Source organism: Pelmatolapia mariae, linkage group LG3_W (genome assembly GCF_036321145.2).
Source record: "Pelmatolapia mariae isolate MD_Pm_ZW linkage group LG3_W, Pm_UMD_F_2, whole genome shotgun sequence".
Lineage (NCBI taxonomy): Eukaryota > Metazoa > Chordata > Actinopteri > Cichliformes > Cichlidae > Pelmatolapia > Pelmatolapia mariae.
This window is the reverse complement of record NC_086229.1, coordinates 89,201,289-89,219,311: the sequence shown is the minus strand read 5'-3', so window position 1 is coordinate 89,219,311 and position 18,023 is coordinate 89,201,289. Positions and strand designations below refer to the sequence as shown.

The window sequence follows — 18,023 nt, the reverse complement described above, 5'->3', positions numbered from 1 at the left end:
AAGTCTGTTAGAAGTGTAAACCTGCAGACACCTCACTCATGCAGACAGTGGGCTTGTCCTTGTTATTATTTTTAATAAGTACAACAAAAAACCTGTTTTAAAATATATTGAATATTTTAATCAGGCATGCAGCAAAATGACACAGTCATGGTGATTTTTGGATTTTCTCAGCTTTACGTGCTTTTTATTCCAAGCTTTGAGCTAATAGGCCTCAGGATTAAAATATCAGCTGTTCTCAGCCTTTACTGTGTTGATTCTCCCCATCAAATGCCACAAACCTCAAGTGTACCTCACTAAATCTCCCACAGCTCCATATTCTATCACACAAGGGACCCAAACAGACATAAGTAACTTAATTCTTCCATCTTTAAACACAAATCTTATTCTTCAGATGAAACAGGTCTTCAAATCAAAATGAAAAGTAAAGTAACAACTCCCCCCACAGGTCTGTCACAAAGAGCAGAGCAAAAGGACATCGGTTTCACTTGGAGCTGCAGTTCAGTTGCTTCCTGAGTCTATCTGGTGGCTGCATACACAACATTTGGTTCAGGCTCTCTTCTTCGTGGTTTTTGACCGAAAGTCACTGTAGCATAGTTCACGTCATCAGAGCCCAGATTCTGTAAAGTGCAGAAATTCATCACATGTAGTTTACAAGAGAAAATGCAGGTTTGACACGTGCAGCATCATATATAGCAGGAAGCCGGACTCACCTCACTCTGTTGTTGATCTTGCTGTTCATCTTGAGCTTAGTGACAAACAGAGAAACAGAGTGAGAGGTACAAAACACATCTGCTCAAATAACTGTTAAAAATCTTCCAGGAGAATTTTCTTATTAGCTGTACTTCATATTAATTTAGGTTTTACATTGCAAATTTACACAAAGTGACATCACATCAGCTTCACTGTAGTTTTTGTAAAATCCAAATTCTTAAATACTTAAAATATTAAAGGGTTATAATAAATTTAGTAAATACTACATGGACCGCTTGAGATCTGGTGGATGTTGAGAGGTTAAATAGTAACTCTGCATGGTAAAAATTATGTTAACACGATGTTTTTACATGTGATGCTTAACGGTCGTCTTCAGTGACCACAGTGTTGGGGAGTAACGGCGTTACGTATTTAAAATACAAAATACGAGTAACTGTATTCCGTTAAAGTAACCGTTTAAAAGGTTACTTTGTTGAAATAAAGGGATTTCCTTTTTCATATGTTAGGCTGCCCCCTATCTATTTTGGGTAATTCCACGCCGGAACAAAACACGCATTAAGAGGCTCTAATGCCTGTGTAACAATCTCACGGCACATGTCACCTGAACTTGCGGCCAGCATAATGACAGGACAAAATATTTTTAAAAATTATTGTTCAAAAAAATGTTTTAATATGAAGGCAATAGGCAGAGTGTTACAGGCACAGCCCTGAAGAATGTAGCTTCGTGTAGCCCAGTTGTAAGTAAGCTATTAAGACTCGACTGTACACTGTGTTCGTGTTTTTCTCCGAAACAATAAGTTCCATTGGAACATTTTAAAAGTAACCTTCTCAACACTGCCGATCCATCACATTTTTGCCATAAACCTGGGTGTCACGGTGACAAAGTATGTATTTCTATGAGGTATGCCTGGTTAACATCGTGTTAACATAATTTGATTAAACTGCAGTATTTGAAGTTCTAGACTTTAGAACAAAAGGCTACATTCTGGAAATAGTCACCTTAAGAAGACTTCTCCTGTGATTTGGCGCTGTATGAAGAAAATTGATTAAAAACTTGAATTAAATTGAACTGAACTGAATTGAGGAAGAAGTTTCCATGTTCCGCTGTGACCCTTTACTGTGCTCTAAGTTTCTCATGTTCTAATGAAACAATGTGATTAAGTGTGAAAGTCATGTGCAGTTAAAGATATTGGACTTTTTTAAAAAGATATTGGTGTTCTAATGACTGGGTTAGTACAAAAAAAAGAGTTAACTTTGCATTTTTGCTTTTTGAAGAATAAGGATGGGTTTTTATTGTAAGACACTGATTGAAAAGCTATATTCTTCGTAGATGGTGATATAATAACGTTATTTCTTTGCATATTTCTGGTTCATGGTTTGTTTTAAAAATAATAAATCCTGTTATTACAACCTTTCTGAAAAGGGCACTTTAATAAAAACTGCCACCATGTTGGAAAGGAAAATTAAGACAAACATTTTTAAAAAAGCCAGAGGAGTACCTTTCTGATGCTTTTTGATTTTAACAAGCAGCCCAGTGATGATCATTATGAGGAAAAAAGTCAGAGCAGCAAAGATCGCACATATCAGCTCCATATTGTCACCAGATATGTCTGCAACAAAAATCAGTCATTAGAGTTTTTTTGTCTTTTTTCTGGACTGTTTGTCTAACAGACTGAAGACTCTTACTTTGAGACATGTTGTTGATGTCATCATCAAGTTCATCATAGCCTTTGATTGTAATGAACAATTGTTACTTTGATGTCATTTGAAATCATCACAGTCTGGTTTTATACTGGTTTTAAGAAACGTATTAAAAGAAGGAAAAATCCAAAGAAATCCAAACAAGCATGCAGATTAAATCTTACCTTGAACTTTTAAATGCTTCACGCTAAAAAGTGGACGTCCACTTGTGTAAAATGCACAGAAATATAGTCCAGAGTCAGATACAGCCACCTGTTTGATTTTGAGAAAGACAGTAGAGATGTTGGAGCTCATTTCAAAGGATCCGCTTTGAAATCCATCGCAGTGTGAAAAGCTATGTGCACTGTACATGACTGCGATACAGCTGACATTTGTTCTGTTGATCAGTCTGAACCAGAATGATAAACCACTATATGCAGAAATGTTGGTGCACTGCAACGTGACTTCTTCACCAGGCTGGACCTCAACAGTCTGAGAAACTGACATGGATATCCAGTCTGAAACAAGCACAGACGATAAACAGTTAACGTTTAGCAAACAAAAAATAAAACATTTCTTTGAATAAACATGTAAATGTTTATTTCAGGGTAGTGTAATTAAAGACCAATACTCACTGAGCCTGCAGAAAAGTAATGTAGCTATCAAAGTAAATGTGTTCATGGTGTATGACTGCAGTAAAGTAATGTCTGGTAATGAACTCTGCTCTAGAAAGTATGCTTTTAATGTAAAGAGGCGGGGTGAACTCTGTCTTTCCTTGTTCTTTTCTTTTCTTTCTTTTTTTGTGTTTAAAACACCCCCCAGGTTCTGTATTCTGTTTGTTAAAGTGACCACATAAATGCTTTCAGGAAAAAGACATATTCAGTATCTTGGTTTTAATTTAAAGATGGTGTTTGGTACTGTATTAACTATAGAAGTTACTTTTATTACACTAAATATATACATAATATAACTTTTGTTGACCATAAATGGACTTTAGGTTACTCCTCATATGTTGTACATAATTCTTTAAGCCTGCCAGTTTTTCTTTTGTCCTCCAGACTATACACCATGTCAACATGTGCCAAGTTTTTGGCTAATAGGTCTTTGGAAAGCACCTTGTTGGTCTGTCAACCTGTGTTATCTTTTGAATTTTTCATTGAACTATTGAAATGGAAATATATTATGTGTTTATTTGACAGGTTGCTGCTAATAGAGTGCTTAAGAACAAAACAGAACGAAACAGGACAAACAGACAAACGACTGGACTGATAATAAGTTAAAAAGCAATCAATGTCTAAAAGACAAACTTTGAAAGCCTATTATTGAAGACATATTTAAAAAAAATACAAGAAAGTCTGGTTCCTTCAAACCAAAGTGGGTGGGGATGATTCAAGACTTTGTATTTTTAATGTGTTTCCAATAATTTTAAGCAACTCTTTGGGTTATCTAATATTTTAATAGTAGCTGCCCTGCTTTGTTCAGAATCACTCTCCCAGTAGGTGACAATATTAAACACAACTTATAAGTTAAACATTTTCTGCCACATAAATACTACTACAGTGACGGACGACTATATATTTTTTTCTCAGCTGGTATTTACGATTTCCTTTCAGTCTTACTGTAATGAATGAAAATGTTACTGTGGCAAATTCAGTAATTATTATTACAGTCAGCTGATTTCAGTTCATGTGCAGGGTGAGGAAAATGGTGGCACAGTCTTCAGAGTAGATATGGACATTTTTAGTTTTTTAAATCCCCAAAAAGACAGAAGTGCAATGGAGAGAATTGCATTATGCTCCTAATGCAATTTGCAAACATCTGCACAGACAGAATGCTAACACAAAGCCAGCCACTAATTCACAGTGATGAAAATTTGAAAAAAAAGAAAGAAAAAAAGATGTACCCGTGCCCAGCAGCCAGTGACTAACGGGTCACAAACGCAGTGATGCACAGTCAGGCTTGAGGCTTGAAAGAAAAATCATTGTGGTGATTGCTGTGAAGTCTCTTTGGGCTAGTTTCCATCTTTGCTCTGTGTTGCTGGCTTTCTGTTTATACTTAAAAACTAAAAGAAAGAAAAATGACTTGGTTGGCCAAATGTACAAAGTTCAACCAGCTATTTTGTCAAAATGCCACCCGCATTTTTCATGAATATTTTTTATCCCCCTTTAGATATTGACAGTTAACGATGCCATATGTTGCTCAATCCTTTTAATTCAACAATTTTTGGTTATTAATATACTATAATATCCCGCTTTTCATAAAAAAAAATATCAAGTTGTTTTTAAGGCCCAAGAATGAGTTCAGGTGCATCTTGTTCCTACTGATCATATGTCAGATGTTTCTACAACTTCGTTGCAGTCCCTCTGTGATAAATCCAGTTGACTGGACATGATTTGGAAAGGCTCACACCTGTCTATAAAAGGTCCCACAGTTGACAGTAAATTTCAGAGCACAAACCAAATTATGAAGTCTTGAGTGCAGAAGTCATCCAACTATAGTGCAGCAAGCTACTGGAGGACTTAAATAGGTATGCTATACTATGACCATTTGTACCACTGTTGACAAAAACACTGAAAAGACAAGGGCACTGTCCTGAATCACATAGTTCTGTACTTAGACTTTCCACCTGTACTGCAGTACTATACTAATGCCAATGCATTATTTGGCCTGTGTTTTTTAGTCTGTTGTTAGGTGGCTGGTAGGCATGATAACATCATGATGGATAAGTTTCATGAAGAGAAATTAAATTTCATTAATGGGGGAAAAATGGATACAATTCTCTTCTAAGCTATTGTCCCCGCCTCAGTACTCACCTGTGCAGCTCCACTCACCTGCCATCCATCGCCGATGATTACTCCTGCGCCACTTAAAGCCTCAGTGGAGTCTGAATCTTCGCTGGATCCTTGTGCTAACATGCATCAGTGTAACCCAGCTTGCCTAGTGATTTCCTCAGATTTTCCTAGTGCTCCTTGCTAACATCAACTTCTCTCCTTGTGTGTAGACTTCCTGAACCGTGGCCTGAGTGAGCTTGGATTGGATTGTGGATTATAGTGAGTCACTGGCTGTATACATTTCACTCCGTTTCACTTGTGTAAATAAACCACCTTTTTGACTTTCATCCAGAGTGAGTCCTGCACCCGTAACCTTGACATACTGTAGGTAAATGTATGCTGAAAACTTGGTAGTTCTAGCCCACTGGTGGGTGGTTGTTAGGCAACATGATGACATCATCATATGGAATCTATCAAAACTAGTTGAAGTGAAATGAAGAACCCCCCCCCCCCCCCCCCCCCCCACTTAACTACAAAAATCCCAAATAATTAATGACAATTTTATTATATTTAATACTGTTAAATTAAGATGTTTGCTTAACAATGTTAAGATTGTTTCTGATACTTCAATAGAAGTCTCTCACACTTCATCCACTGCAGACTGCAGAGTGTAGGAATGAAAGCAACCAAAACACTGTCAAAATGTTGGGAGTGACAACACTGAAGAGAGATTTAACAAGCTGCCTTAATCCAAGATTTACAAGAAAACAACATAAAAATAAAATGACACTGTGCTGCACACTGAATTAAAAACCATCAGCATGTAAAACATGGCTGTAGTCGCTGTGATGTCACTCACTCGTCATGTTTGGTTGCTTTTGGAGCCATAAGATACTGTTAATGGATGAGATGGTTGAGTGAAAAGTTATCAGCCAATAGCAATCTACATTTATATACTATCCAGGTGCAACACAAAGATCCAAAACAGGGAAGAGGGATATGTCCCTAAATTACACCTTAAAGATCACCAGTCTGATTCTTTTGCTATTGCGATGAGAAATTCATCAAGCCAAATTTCAAACTTCTTAGCAGGTCATATTGTTAGGCACAAAATTCCATTCCTCCAGAACGTGGGGGTCTCATTAACAGACTGTTATTGCACAGAAGGTATATGTGCACTGTTAAAAAAAACATCTTAAAAAAACGGTAATATTCCTGCAGCTGGGGCGCCAAAATACTACCGTAAAATAACAGAAAATAACTTCCTCATAAAAATACAGTTATTTTCAGTAATGAAAATAGAGTTTGTTGTGCTAATTTTACATGGGATTTTGCCTTTTCCAAGTGCTTTTAAACATTAAATTAGGAACATTTTAACGTGATCAAACAATGAAATTACCTATAAACAAGGTCAATGAATGTGGCAATATGAATCATAATACGTAAATGTACAGAAATATACAGTTAACATAATAATAACGGATTGCATGCCCTGGGACAGAGGCGAGGCTGCCATATCGCACCATCGGCCCCTCTGGCCATCACTAGTAGGCGGTAGGTGAAGAGTCTTGACCACGGACACAACAACCGACAGTGTCCGAACCGGGACTCGAACCGGCAACCTTCTGATCACAAGGCGAACTGCCAACTCTTGAGCCACGATCACCCTAACTAGCAATGATAATAATACTTATGTGATGTAACACAAGCTTATAGGAATCATGTTATATACTTTTCCATAGCATTACATTTGAATTTAACAGATCATTCTCTCACATAACAGACAAATATTTGTGAAATTATGATACATTTCTGAATGTATTTTTACAATCGAAATATGCATATGTACAAAAAATATATTTAAAAAACAAGTAAATTGTGTTTTACTATATTTACAGTGATGTTATGTTATTTTACCTTTGACATGTAAAATCACAGTCTACTTATGTAAATTCTATTCTAGAAAGACAGTACAAAACTGTAAAATATACAGTAAGATACTTTGACATTACTATTTTTTGGAAGATGTGGTCACACAATGATCACCTTTTCCATCTAATGCAAAAAGATATCTATTGAGCTTGTCTCACGAGTCCTGTAATAAACATTTTTGAAAAGTTTTGAAAAATGATCGACTGGAAACTCAACAATTTACATATGCATGAGATTGAGTCTCCTCTTCTCTTTGGTATTATGAAAATTAATAATCCAGGCTGAATCAAGATTCTGCAATGATACTCTCCAAAACTTGCATAAGACAAAATGTAGATATGAAAATACTCCAAACTTGATGGTTTTGCATGCACAGATGAATTCTTTTTAAAGTCTTTTGCACATTTAAAAATGCAGAATTCTAGAACACTTACCATGGAAAGATTTGATGCCTGCTTCATGTTATTACATTTATAATAAAATTTTATAATACAACACTTTATTTATTTTCCACTACATTACACTAAACTATATTTATCATATAAGTAAATAAAGTGTAGGCTAGATCGGTCCTTAGGTCACTCCTGTGAAAAGATGCATACAAACTGGTGAATCAGAAAGAAAGAAAGCCAGCCTGCAGCATCATGTCCTTTCATGTTACTTGCCTGCTCTATTTTCTTATTATAGTTGTGAACTTAAGCAGTACCACAATGGCTTACAAAACACTGCACCGTGGAGAGGGCAGTCAGACAGAAAGGTGACATGTCATTCTTCCTAGCTGTCTCCACTCCCCTAGTCACTGTTCTGTGTATATATAATCACTGTGTCCCTTTGTCCAATGTCAGACCATCAGTTCACACCACAGAGGCTGCACTGTGAAAACAGAAAACCTGAGTGCAGCTGGCAGAGGAAATAAACGGCATCTTTGCCCGCTTTGAAACATCACAACAGCAGCCCCCATCTGCTCCAGGCCTGCTTTCATCCTCATCCCCACCTTCACGTGGCTCCTGCACCGCTCCACTAAATGTAACAGAACACAATGTCAGACTCGTGTTCCTAGCAGTGAACCCCAGGAAGGCTGCCGGTCCAGACGGCGTACCTGGCAAGGTGCTAAGAGCATGTGCCCACCATCTCACCTTCATCTTCACCAGAGTCTTCAAACTCTCACTAGATCAGGCAGCCATCCCATCCTGTCTAAAATCAGCCACAATCATCCCAGTGCCGAAGAAGTTTCCCATCAGTAATCTGAACGATTACCACCCTGTGGCCCTCAAACTGGTAATCATGAAATTCTTTGAGATATCCTGATATCCTCATTACCAAACTGGTCACTCTTGGCTTCCCCCCTCTCACATTTACCTGGATAAAAGACTTTCTCACAAACCGGCTCCAGACTGTAAGACTCGGCCCTCATCTCTCCTTCACTTGCACGCTTTATTTCCTTTTTTACCTGATTGTGTATTTGCACATTTTACATGTTTTTTCTGTAAATACTGTCCATATGTATATAGTGATGCTCTGCATCTCATTGTACATCTGTATAGTGAAAATAAAGGCATTCTATTCTATTCTATTCTATTCTATTCTATTCTATTCTATTCTATTCTGACCTTTGGAGAGAATACAGGTTTAAAGCACTGGTTTCATTTTCCAGACCCAAATCTATGTCCATCTTTTAAGTACAGTGTGCACCCCAAACCCTGTTCTTCATCTTGGGACTAGCAGCTGTTTTCACCTGCTGTGTTCTGACCTTTTCAACTCACCTGACCTCCCACCTGCCTGAACATATAACCCTCATTATGTCATTATGAAAAAAATGTGCCAAAATACCTGCAACAAAATGTGAAAAAATTATTGCCAGTTAATGTAAGTGCTTGATTGCAGTTCTTCGTGCTAAGGGCGAGGGTGAAATCCCCCCCCCCCCCCCCCCCCGCTCTGTATCTCAGTGCAGTTTTTCAGTTTTTTCTTTTCTTTGTCTAAAATTAAAATTGGTTTGATGACCTGAAACATGTAAGTGTGACACATATGCAAAATAAAGAAAAGATTCAGGAAGGATGAAAATAGTTTTTCACAGCACTGGAATTCATATAAAAAAAATTGAATGTAATCCGTCCTTACAGTATTGAGTAGTTGTTATTAAATCTGGCAACAATCATCTGTTAATTATAATGAAAAGCAGAATGCATGTCACAGGGGAGATGGACCAGAGTGAGTGGTTTCAGATGAGGCGGTAAACGTTTCACACTGCTTTGAGCATTCACAAGTTTCACAGAGACGTGTGGACTGTGTGAATCCAGTTGGTGTAAGTCTGTTAGAAGTGTAAACCTGCAGACACCTCACTCATGCAGACAGTGGGCCTGTCCTTGTCATTATTTTTAATAAGTACAACAAAAAACTGTTTTGAAAAACAATGAATATTTTATTCAGACATGCATCAAAATGACACAGTCATGGTCATTTTTGTTTTTTCTCACTTTTACATACTTTTCCCCCCTAAGCTTTAAGCTAACAGGCCTCAGGATTTTAAGCTCAGCTGTTCTCAGCCTTTACTGTGTTGATTGTCCCCATCAAACAAACCGTGTACCTCACTAAATCTCCCACAGCTCCATATTCTATCACACAAGGGACCCTAAACAGACATAAGTAACTTAATTCTTCCATCTTAAAACACAAATCTTATTCTTCAGATCAAACAGGTCTTCAATGCAAAATGAAAAGTAAAATAACAACTCCCCCCACAGATGTGTCACAAAGAGCAGAGTAAAAGGACATCGGTTTCACTCGGAGCTGCAGTTCAGTTGCTTCCTGAGTCTATCTGGTGGCTGCATACACAACATTCGTATCAATTTTTCTTCTTCGTGGTTTTTGACCGAAAGTCACTGTAGCATAGTTCAAGTCATCAGAGCCCAGATTCTGTAAAGTGCAGAAATTCATCACATGTAGTTTAAGATAGGAAATGCAGGTTTGACACGTGCAGCATCATATATATATAAAAGGAAGCCGGACTCACCTCACTCTGTTGTTGATCTTGCTGTTCATCTTGAGCTTAGTGACAAACAGAGAAACAGAGTGAGAGGTACAAAACATATCTGTTAGATTTGTATTGTTGATTGTCAGTTATGCTTAGAAATATCTACTTATATATGCTTAGAGTTTATAATTAGTTGTAGATTGGTAGCGGTCCGATCCTTAATAGTCTGCAAACTTTGTGTGCATTCCAGAGCATTCTGGGAGCATGGGAGAGGTCGTACCTTGTCTTATTGTTTTATGGTAGGATAAACCTATCTATGTCTGTTTTAGGCTAAGTGCCTTTTGTTTAGATGAACTGCTGGACTTCCAGGCCAGCAGGTTTAGGAAGTCATTTTATGGGTTCACACACACACACACACACACACACACACACACACACACACACAGGGTGTTCTTTGTTCACATGTATACCTATGTATGATGTTATATGTTAATGACCCTATGCATATTCATGTAACCACAATAAAAGGAGTGCTATGGGGAACCTGGCTGAGAGTCTGACAGAGGTAAAGTGGGTGGAACGACACTTGGCTCCAGACAGGCCTCCCCGTGCACGGAAAGATAAAGAACGTTGCCTACTTGGGTCTTGTTCTTGCTGTGTAGCAAATTGTCTTCAACGTTCCAGCGAATGGGTTTAAGCTACAAACCTATCATTAATTGGTCCTTCGAGAGCCGGATCTCTGGGTCGACATTCACCGAGGGGAGAAGGGACACGCTGAAATACTGACGTCAGCCAGGAAGTTCCTGTGGATTAGCTGTCTGTCTTTCCTCCTCGATGAATGACGATCGGCGGGATTCGAGGCTATACTACACGCAAGAGCAACACCAAGTAAGTACTGTACAAAGGAGAGCGCTGTAGCTGCGCGGGTACACGCGAGCACGGTCGCGCGGTTTGACGCGGGCCTATGCCGTGCGGTTTCACGCAGGCAGGTGAAGCTCAGTGACTGCGCGGGTGCACGCGAGTCCTGGAGCGCAACGGCCGTGCGGGGTCACGCAGGCTGGGAAAAGCTATAGGCCTATTTTGAGTGTGTTTGTGTGAGTGAGTGCGGAGTAGAACATGTGGTCTGTGTCGCCAGCTGTTGTTGTTATCATGGGTTCCTAAGCAACCAAGAGTGCGTCAGAGGGTGACAGACTGGACTTCACTCCTGGCAGCGCAAAGTATTTAAAAAGAGTGGACGGCTCCGTTGCTGCGCGGCTGCACACGGGCACGGTCGCGCGGGTTTCACGCGGACCTGAGCCGTGCGGTTAATCGCAGGCTTATAAATGGAAGAGATTCAAATGTTAGAAGTTTTCAGAAAACACAAGAGCGTGTGGAGAAGGCCAGCCCACATCAGTAGCAGTTAAGATGTGCTCTGGTGAATGGTTTTCCCCCACCCCTTGCTGACACAAAATGTTTAGATGATTCTTTAGATTGCCCTGATCAACAACAGCTTGTGCTCCAGACCATTAATTTAACCAGTGTTGAAAGTAATCTGCATTAAGCTTAGGGTTGCTCAAATTCAGTACGATCACATATGAGCTGAAGTAAATAGGTAAATATTTTAATTAATGACGTGCATAGAGGCACTTGACCTGTTTGAAAACTGTCATCTTATTATGAGCCATTGTTGAGATATAGAGCACAGATACGAAAACAACTAATATGCTGAACCCTGTATAAAACAGCTGAAAACTACATGATGGAGAAGCTGAATTGAATATAACAGTGTAAATCTTTGCCACTGTGGGGCAAAGCACGCAACCACTGTGTTTTTATGATTTTTGTGTGATTAACGGTTCATTTACAGGTATTAAACCTATGCAAGTGGTGCATTTATGTTTAGATGAGGCTTTGATGGTCCATAGATGGAGCTCACTGAACTAAAGAATGTGGTTTGATGATGGTTTACATGCTTTCCAAGTAGAAGTTTTTCCTCCTAGCAAGGAAATACAGGTGCAGCAGTCAGAGTATTGCTGAAAGGAATCTCCTGAGAAATCTTCAGAGGCCCAGTGGGAAGCAAACCCATTCCAGGCATGGCTGACAGTCCAGGCAGTGGTTGAGGTCAAAGGTCGAGCTGTATGGGGCCCATCATGAGATCAGACTTTTTTTTAATTTAATTTAATTTAATTTAAAGACGGTGTTTGGTACTGTATTAACCATAGAAGTTACTTTTATTATACAAAATATATACATAATATAACTTTTGTTGACCATAAATGGACTTTCTGATACTGCTCATCTGCTGTACATAGTTCTTTAAGCCTGCCAGTTTTTCTTTTGTCCTCCAGACTATACACCATGTCAACATGTGCCAGGTTTTTTGGCTAATAGGTCTTTGGAAAGCACCTTGTTGGTCTGTAAACCTGTGTTATCTTTTGAAGTTTTCGTTGAACTATTGAAATGGAAATATATTATGTGTTTATTTGACAGGTTGCTGCTAATAGAGTGCTTAAGAACAAAACAGAACGAAACAGAGTAAGCAAAAAAAAAAACGACTGGACTGATAATCAGTTAAAAAGCAATCAATGTCCAAAGACAAACTTTGAAAGCCTATTATTGAAGACATATTTAAAAAAATATACAAGTGTAAAGAAATGGGGATGATTCAAGACTTTTCCACAGTACTGTAATTATTTGTATTTTTAATATGTTTCCAATAATTTTAAACAACTCTTTGGGTTATCTTATGGATCTATCCATTAGAAAGCCATTAGATATCTAATGGATGACTATATCAAACATGGTTAACTTCTTAAATAATAAGGCCATTACATGTGCAAGTAGCCCTTCTATGTCAAAAGCCCACCCATGATGTTGCTCAAAATACTCAGTTTCTGAGAGTATTTTACTATTGTTGACTCTGTATGATGGGAGTGAGAATGGGTCCATAATATGATCACGTTAGAGAAGCTCACATATCCAGTCAGATGTAAGATGGCCTAAAGGGAGGATGGCCTTAAATAGAAAGAAGCTAAAACAGCTTTCTTTGTTAGGAGGATGAACTGAAGTACATGTACAGTATATATGCTGATTTGACCCTTTAGTCAAATAGTGTGGGTGGCAATGTCAGAGGTGTTTCATAAATTTCACTTTTACTTAAGACATGCAACATAACATTTCATACTTATGTTTACGCAGTGTGTTTACACAGTGTGTTTACACATTGTGTTTACGCAGTGTGTTTACGCAGTGTGTTTACGCAGTGTGTTTACGCACTGTGTTTACGCAGTGTGTTTACGCACTGTGTTTACGCAGTGTGTTTACGCACTGTGTTTACGCAGTGTGTTTACACACTGTGTTTACGCAGTGTGTTTACACAGTGCAATGCAGAGTATTATCTTTATTTCTTTTAATTTCTTTAAAGGTTCTGAGAACATGAATTTTCTCAGCTGGTATTTACGACTTCCTTTCAGTCTTACTGTAACTTTTGCTCCGATCACATGAAGGAATGAAATGTTACTGTGGCAAATTCAGTAACTATTATTACAGTCAGCTGATTTCAGTTCATGTGCAGGATGAGGAAAAGGGTCGTACAGTCTTCAGAGTAGATATGGACATTACTTTTTTAAATCCCCAAAAAGACAGGAGCGCAATGGAGAGAATCACATTATGCTCCTAATGCAGTTTGCAAACATCTGCACAGATAGAATGCTAACACAAAGCCAGCCACTAATTCACAGTGATGAAAATTAAAAATAAAAGATGTACCCGTGCCCAGCAGCCAGTGCCTGAATGGGTCACAAACGCAGTGATGCACAGTCAGGCTTGAGGCTTGAAAGAAAAATCATTGTGGTGATTGCTGTGAAGTCTCTTTGGGCTAGTTTCCATCTTTGCTCTGTGTTGCTGGCTTTCTGTTTATACATAAAAACTAAAAGAAAGAAAAATGACTTGGTTGGCCAAATGTACAAAGTTCAACCAGCTATTTTGTCAAAATGCCACCTTCATTTTTCATGAATATTTTTTATCCCCCTTTAGATATTGACAGTTAACGATGCCATATATTACTCAATCCTTTTAATTCAACAATTTTTGGTTATTAATATACTATAATATCCCGCTTTTCATTAAAAAAAAACAAAAAATCAAGTTGTTTTTAAGGCCCAAGAATGAGTTCAGGTGCATCCTGTTTCTACTGATCATCTGTCAGATGTTTCTACAACTTCATTACAGTCCCTCTGTGATAAAGCCAGTTGACTGGACATGATTTGGAAAGGCTCACACCTGTCTATAAAACGTCCCACAGTTGACAGTACATTTCAGAGCAGAAACCAAATTATGAAGTCTTGAGTGCAGAAGTCATCCAACTATAGTGCAGCAAGCTACTGGAGGACTTAAATAGGTATGCTATACTATGACCATTTGTCACCACTGTTGACAAAAACTCTGAAAAGACAAGGGCACTGTCCTGAATCACATAGTTCTGTACTTAGACTTTCCACCTGTACTGCAGTACTATACTAATGCCAATGCATTATTTGGCCTGTGTTTTTTAGTCTGTTGTTAGGTGGTTGGTAGGCATGATAACATCATGATGGATAAGTTTCATGAAGAGAAATTACATTTCATTATTCTGAAAAAAATGGATACAATTCTCTTCTAAGCTGCTGTCCCCACTCACCTGCCATCCATCGCCGATGATTACTCCTGTGCTACTTAAGGCCTCAGTGGAGTCTGAATCTTCGCTGGATCCTTGTGCTAACATGCATCAGTGTAACCCAGCTTGCCTAGTGATTTCCTCAGATTTTCCTAGTGCTCCTTGCTAACATCAACTTCTCTCCTTGTGTGTAGACTTCCTGAACCGTGGCCTGTGTCCCTTCCTGGTGGACCCTGAGTAGTTGAGTGTGTGAGCTTGGATTGGATTGTGGATTATAGTGAGTCACTGGCTGTATACATTTCACTCCGTTTCACTTGTGTAAATAAACCACTTTTTTGACTTTCACCCAGAGTGAGTCCTGCACCCGTAACCTTGACATACTATAAGTAAATGTATGCTGAAAATTTGGTAGTTCTAGCCCATATGATGAAATCATCATATGTGATCTATCAAAACCTCAAGAAACCTAAGATTTACCCGTCTGTACTTTTGGTTGCTTAACCTCCTAAGACCTGAACTCTTTCATGGCATTCATTTTGAATTTCTCTTTGCCATTTGGGCTGATTGGGACTAGATGAATGTAAAAACAAAGAATTAGATTATTATTATTTTTTTTTTTACCTGATTTTTGTTTCTGAGAAAAATGAGATCCACATATGAGGACATTCGCTTTAAATTTCAATAGGACAGTGGCAGCATAATGTCCTCGTAAGTGGATATCAGGCCCTTTTAGAGCAAAATTTAGTATTTTAGTCTAGACAACCCAAAATGTAATGTCCACATATGTGGACCCAGGTCCTAGGAGGTTAAGACTCAATTGTGTAAAAATGTGTGGACAGACACATTTTGTGAATAATAGTAACGTATGTATAATCACCTTGACTATAATAATCATGATAACAATCACTACTATAGCAATTTAAATAATTTTATTTATGAAGCATTGGTAAATATGAGAAAAGACAGTGACCAAAGATCTGTGAAACAAGTGAACTAAAAGTAAAAACTACTGTAAGTTGAAGTGAAATGGAAAAAAAAAAACTCCACTTAATTACAAAAATCCCAAATAATTAATGACAATTTTATTATATTTAATACTGTTAAATTAAGATGTTTGCTTAACAATGTTAAGATTGTTTCTGGTACTTCAATAGAAGCCAGCACTAGCCTCTCACACTTCACCCACTGCAGACTGCAGAGTGTAGGAATGAAAGCAACCAAAACACTGTCAAAATGTTGGGAGCGACAACACTGGCTGTAGTCGCTGTGATGTCACTCACTCGTCATGTTTGGTTGCTTTTGGAGCCATAAGATACTGTAAATGGATGAGATGGTTGAGTGAAAAGTTATCAGCCAATAGCAATCTACATTTATATACTATCCAGGTGCAACACACAGATCCAACACAGGGAAGAGGGATATGTCCCTAAATTACACCTTAAAGATCACCAGTCTGATTCTTTTGCTATTGCGATGAGAAATTCATCAAGCCAAATTTCAAACTTCTTAGCAGGTCATATTGTTAGGCACAAAATTCCATTCCTCCAGAAAGTGGGGGCCTCATTAACAGACTGTTATTGCGCAGAAGGTATATGTGGTCACACAATGATCACCTTTTCCATCTAATGCAAAAAGATATCTATTGAGCTTGTGTCACGAGTCCTGTAACAAACATTTTTGAAAAGTTTTGAAAAATGACTGACTGAAAACTCAACAATTTACATATGCATGAGATTGAGTCTCCTCTTCTCTTTGGTATTATGAAAATTAATAATCCAGGCTGAATCCAGATTCTGCAATGAAGAGCCAGACAATTTACACAGAGATGACCTCAAAAAGGGGAAAAAAATAGAGAAATGCATAAATGTAAAATAAACCTTCCATGAATTGAGTCTTAAAAGTGGATTTATCTGCACATCATATCAATTGTTTGTCTTTAAATTGAACTTATGCAGTTTTTTGTTGTGTTCATAATCTTTAAATGTGGAAACGAAACATTAAAACATTCAAAGAACAAGTAACAATTCCTTGAGCAGTACCTGTCTGAAGCCTCATTCTGACAACAAGGCAAATGATGACCTTAGTGAGAAGGACAGTGACAGCACTCAGGATCAGGCTTGTCAGGCTTGTTGTTTCACCAGCTTCTTCTACAAGAAACATGCCCACATTTGATGAAAACAAGAAATTCAAATTTCTTCAAACATGATCACAACTCTTCAATCTGACAAAGTGAAAAAGTAAGATGGATATCTGTTTCACTTTGTCAGCTCTTATGAGACATTCTACATCATTCTTACCATGAACCTTTAAATAAGTTGAGTTGACTATCACTTGGTGTCTGCCAAAATAAAATCCACAGAAATAAAACCCAGAGTCAAACAAGTCTGTGTGTTTGATTTTAAGGAAGACAGTTGAGATGTTGGATGTCACTTCAAACTTTTCATGTTTAACTCCATTGCAGAATGAAACGGGATCAGTAGGGATATAAATGGATAAAATACAGCGAGCCTGGGTTTGGTTGACTAGTCTAAACCAAATAATTTGAGTAGGAGAACTGGAAAAGTTGGAGCACAGCAGTGTAGCATCTTCTCCAGGCTGGACTTCCACAGTCTGAGACTGTAAGAGAGAGATCCAGTCTGAAAAGAACAGCAAAGAAATGAAGTTCTGAGCTGGTAAGACCAAAACAGATAGTAATACCTCTCAAAGGTTTAAGTAGACTTTAGATTCAGTTTTTAAAATTCAGTTCAACATGCTTTCACATTTTGGATTTTGAGAGAAATTTAGTGCCAGTACTTACTGAGACTTCCGAGCAGTAAAGCTGTTCTTATAGTAAAGCTCATCGCTGTGCATATGAAATCTTTCAGCTTCAATAAGAAAGTTTCAGCATGAAGGGGTGTTATTTCCTAGTTTGACCACATTGCTCAGACAAAAGAACTTGCCCACCACCAAAAAAACACCACAGCTTTGTGTGCTGCTTTTTTCTTTTTATTGTAGTTTATGCAGGTTTGTGTTGGAAGAAGATAAAGTTTGGGCCTAACGAGTACGCCACGCTGTCATCGAGTTTTAGACTTCACAAGTACTTTTCTCTGCAAGGATGGTCATCCTGCAGCATATGAAGGGAAAATTACTTTGATCTGGAAGGCAAACTTACAACTGAACAATTCTTGCATTTATTCACATAAACAAAAAAACAGTACTGGGTAGTACTGAGTTTGACTTCCTACTGACATAGATTCAGCAAACATTCCTCAGACACTTTGTCACTGGGGAAGATTTGCAATTCTTTTTTTCCCCGACTTGACCAGGGTGCTCTGCCTAATGGCTG

The 18,023-nt window shown here is 38.2% G+C and overlaps 1 pseudogene; it reads right to left on the bottom strand.

The window, feature by feature from the left end:
• Positions 1–515: 515 nt before the first annotated feature.
• On the bottom strand, positions 516–17,538 carry LOC134624088 (uncharacterized; annotated as a pseudogene).
• Between the last annotated feature and the right edge of the window lie 485 nt (positions 17,539–18,023).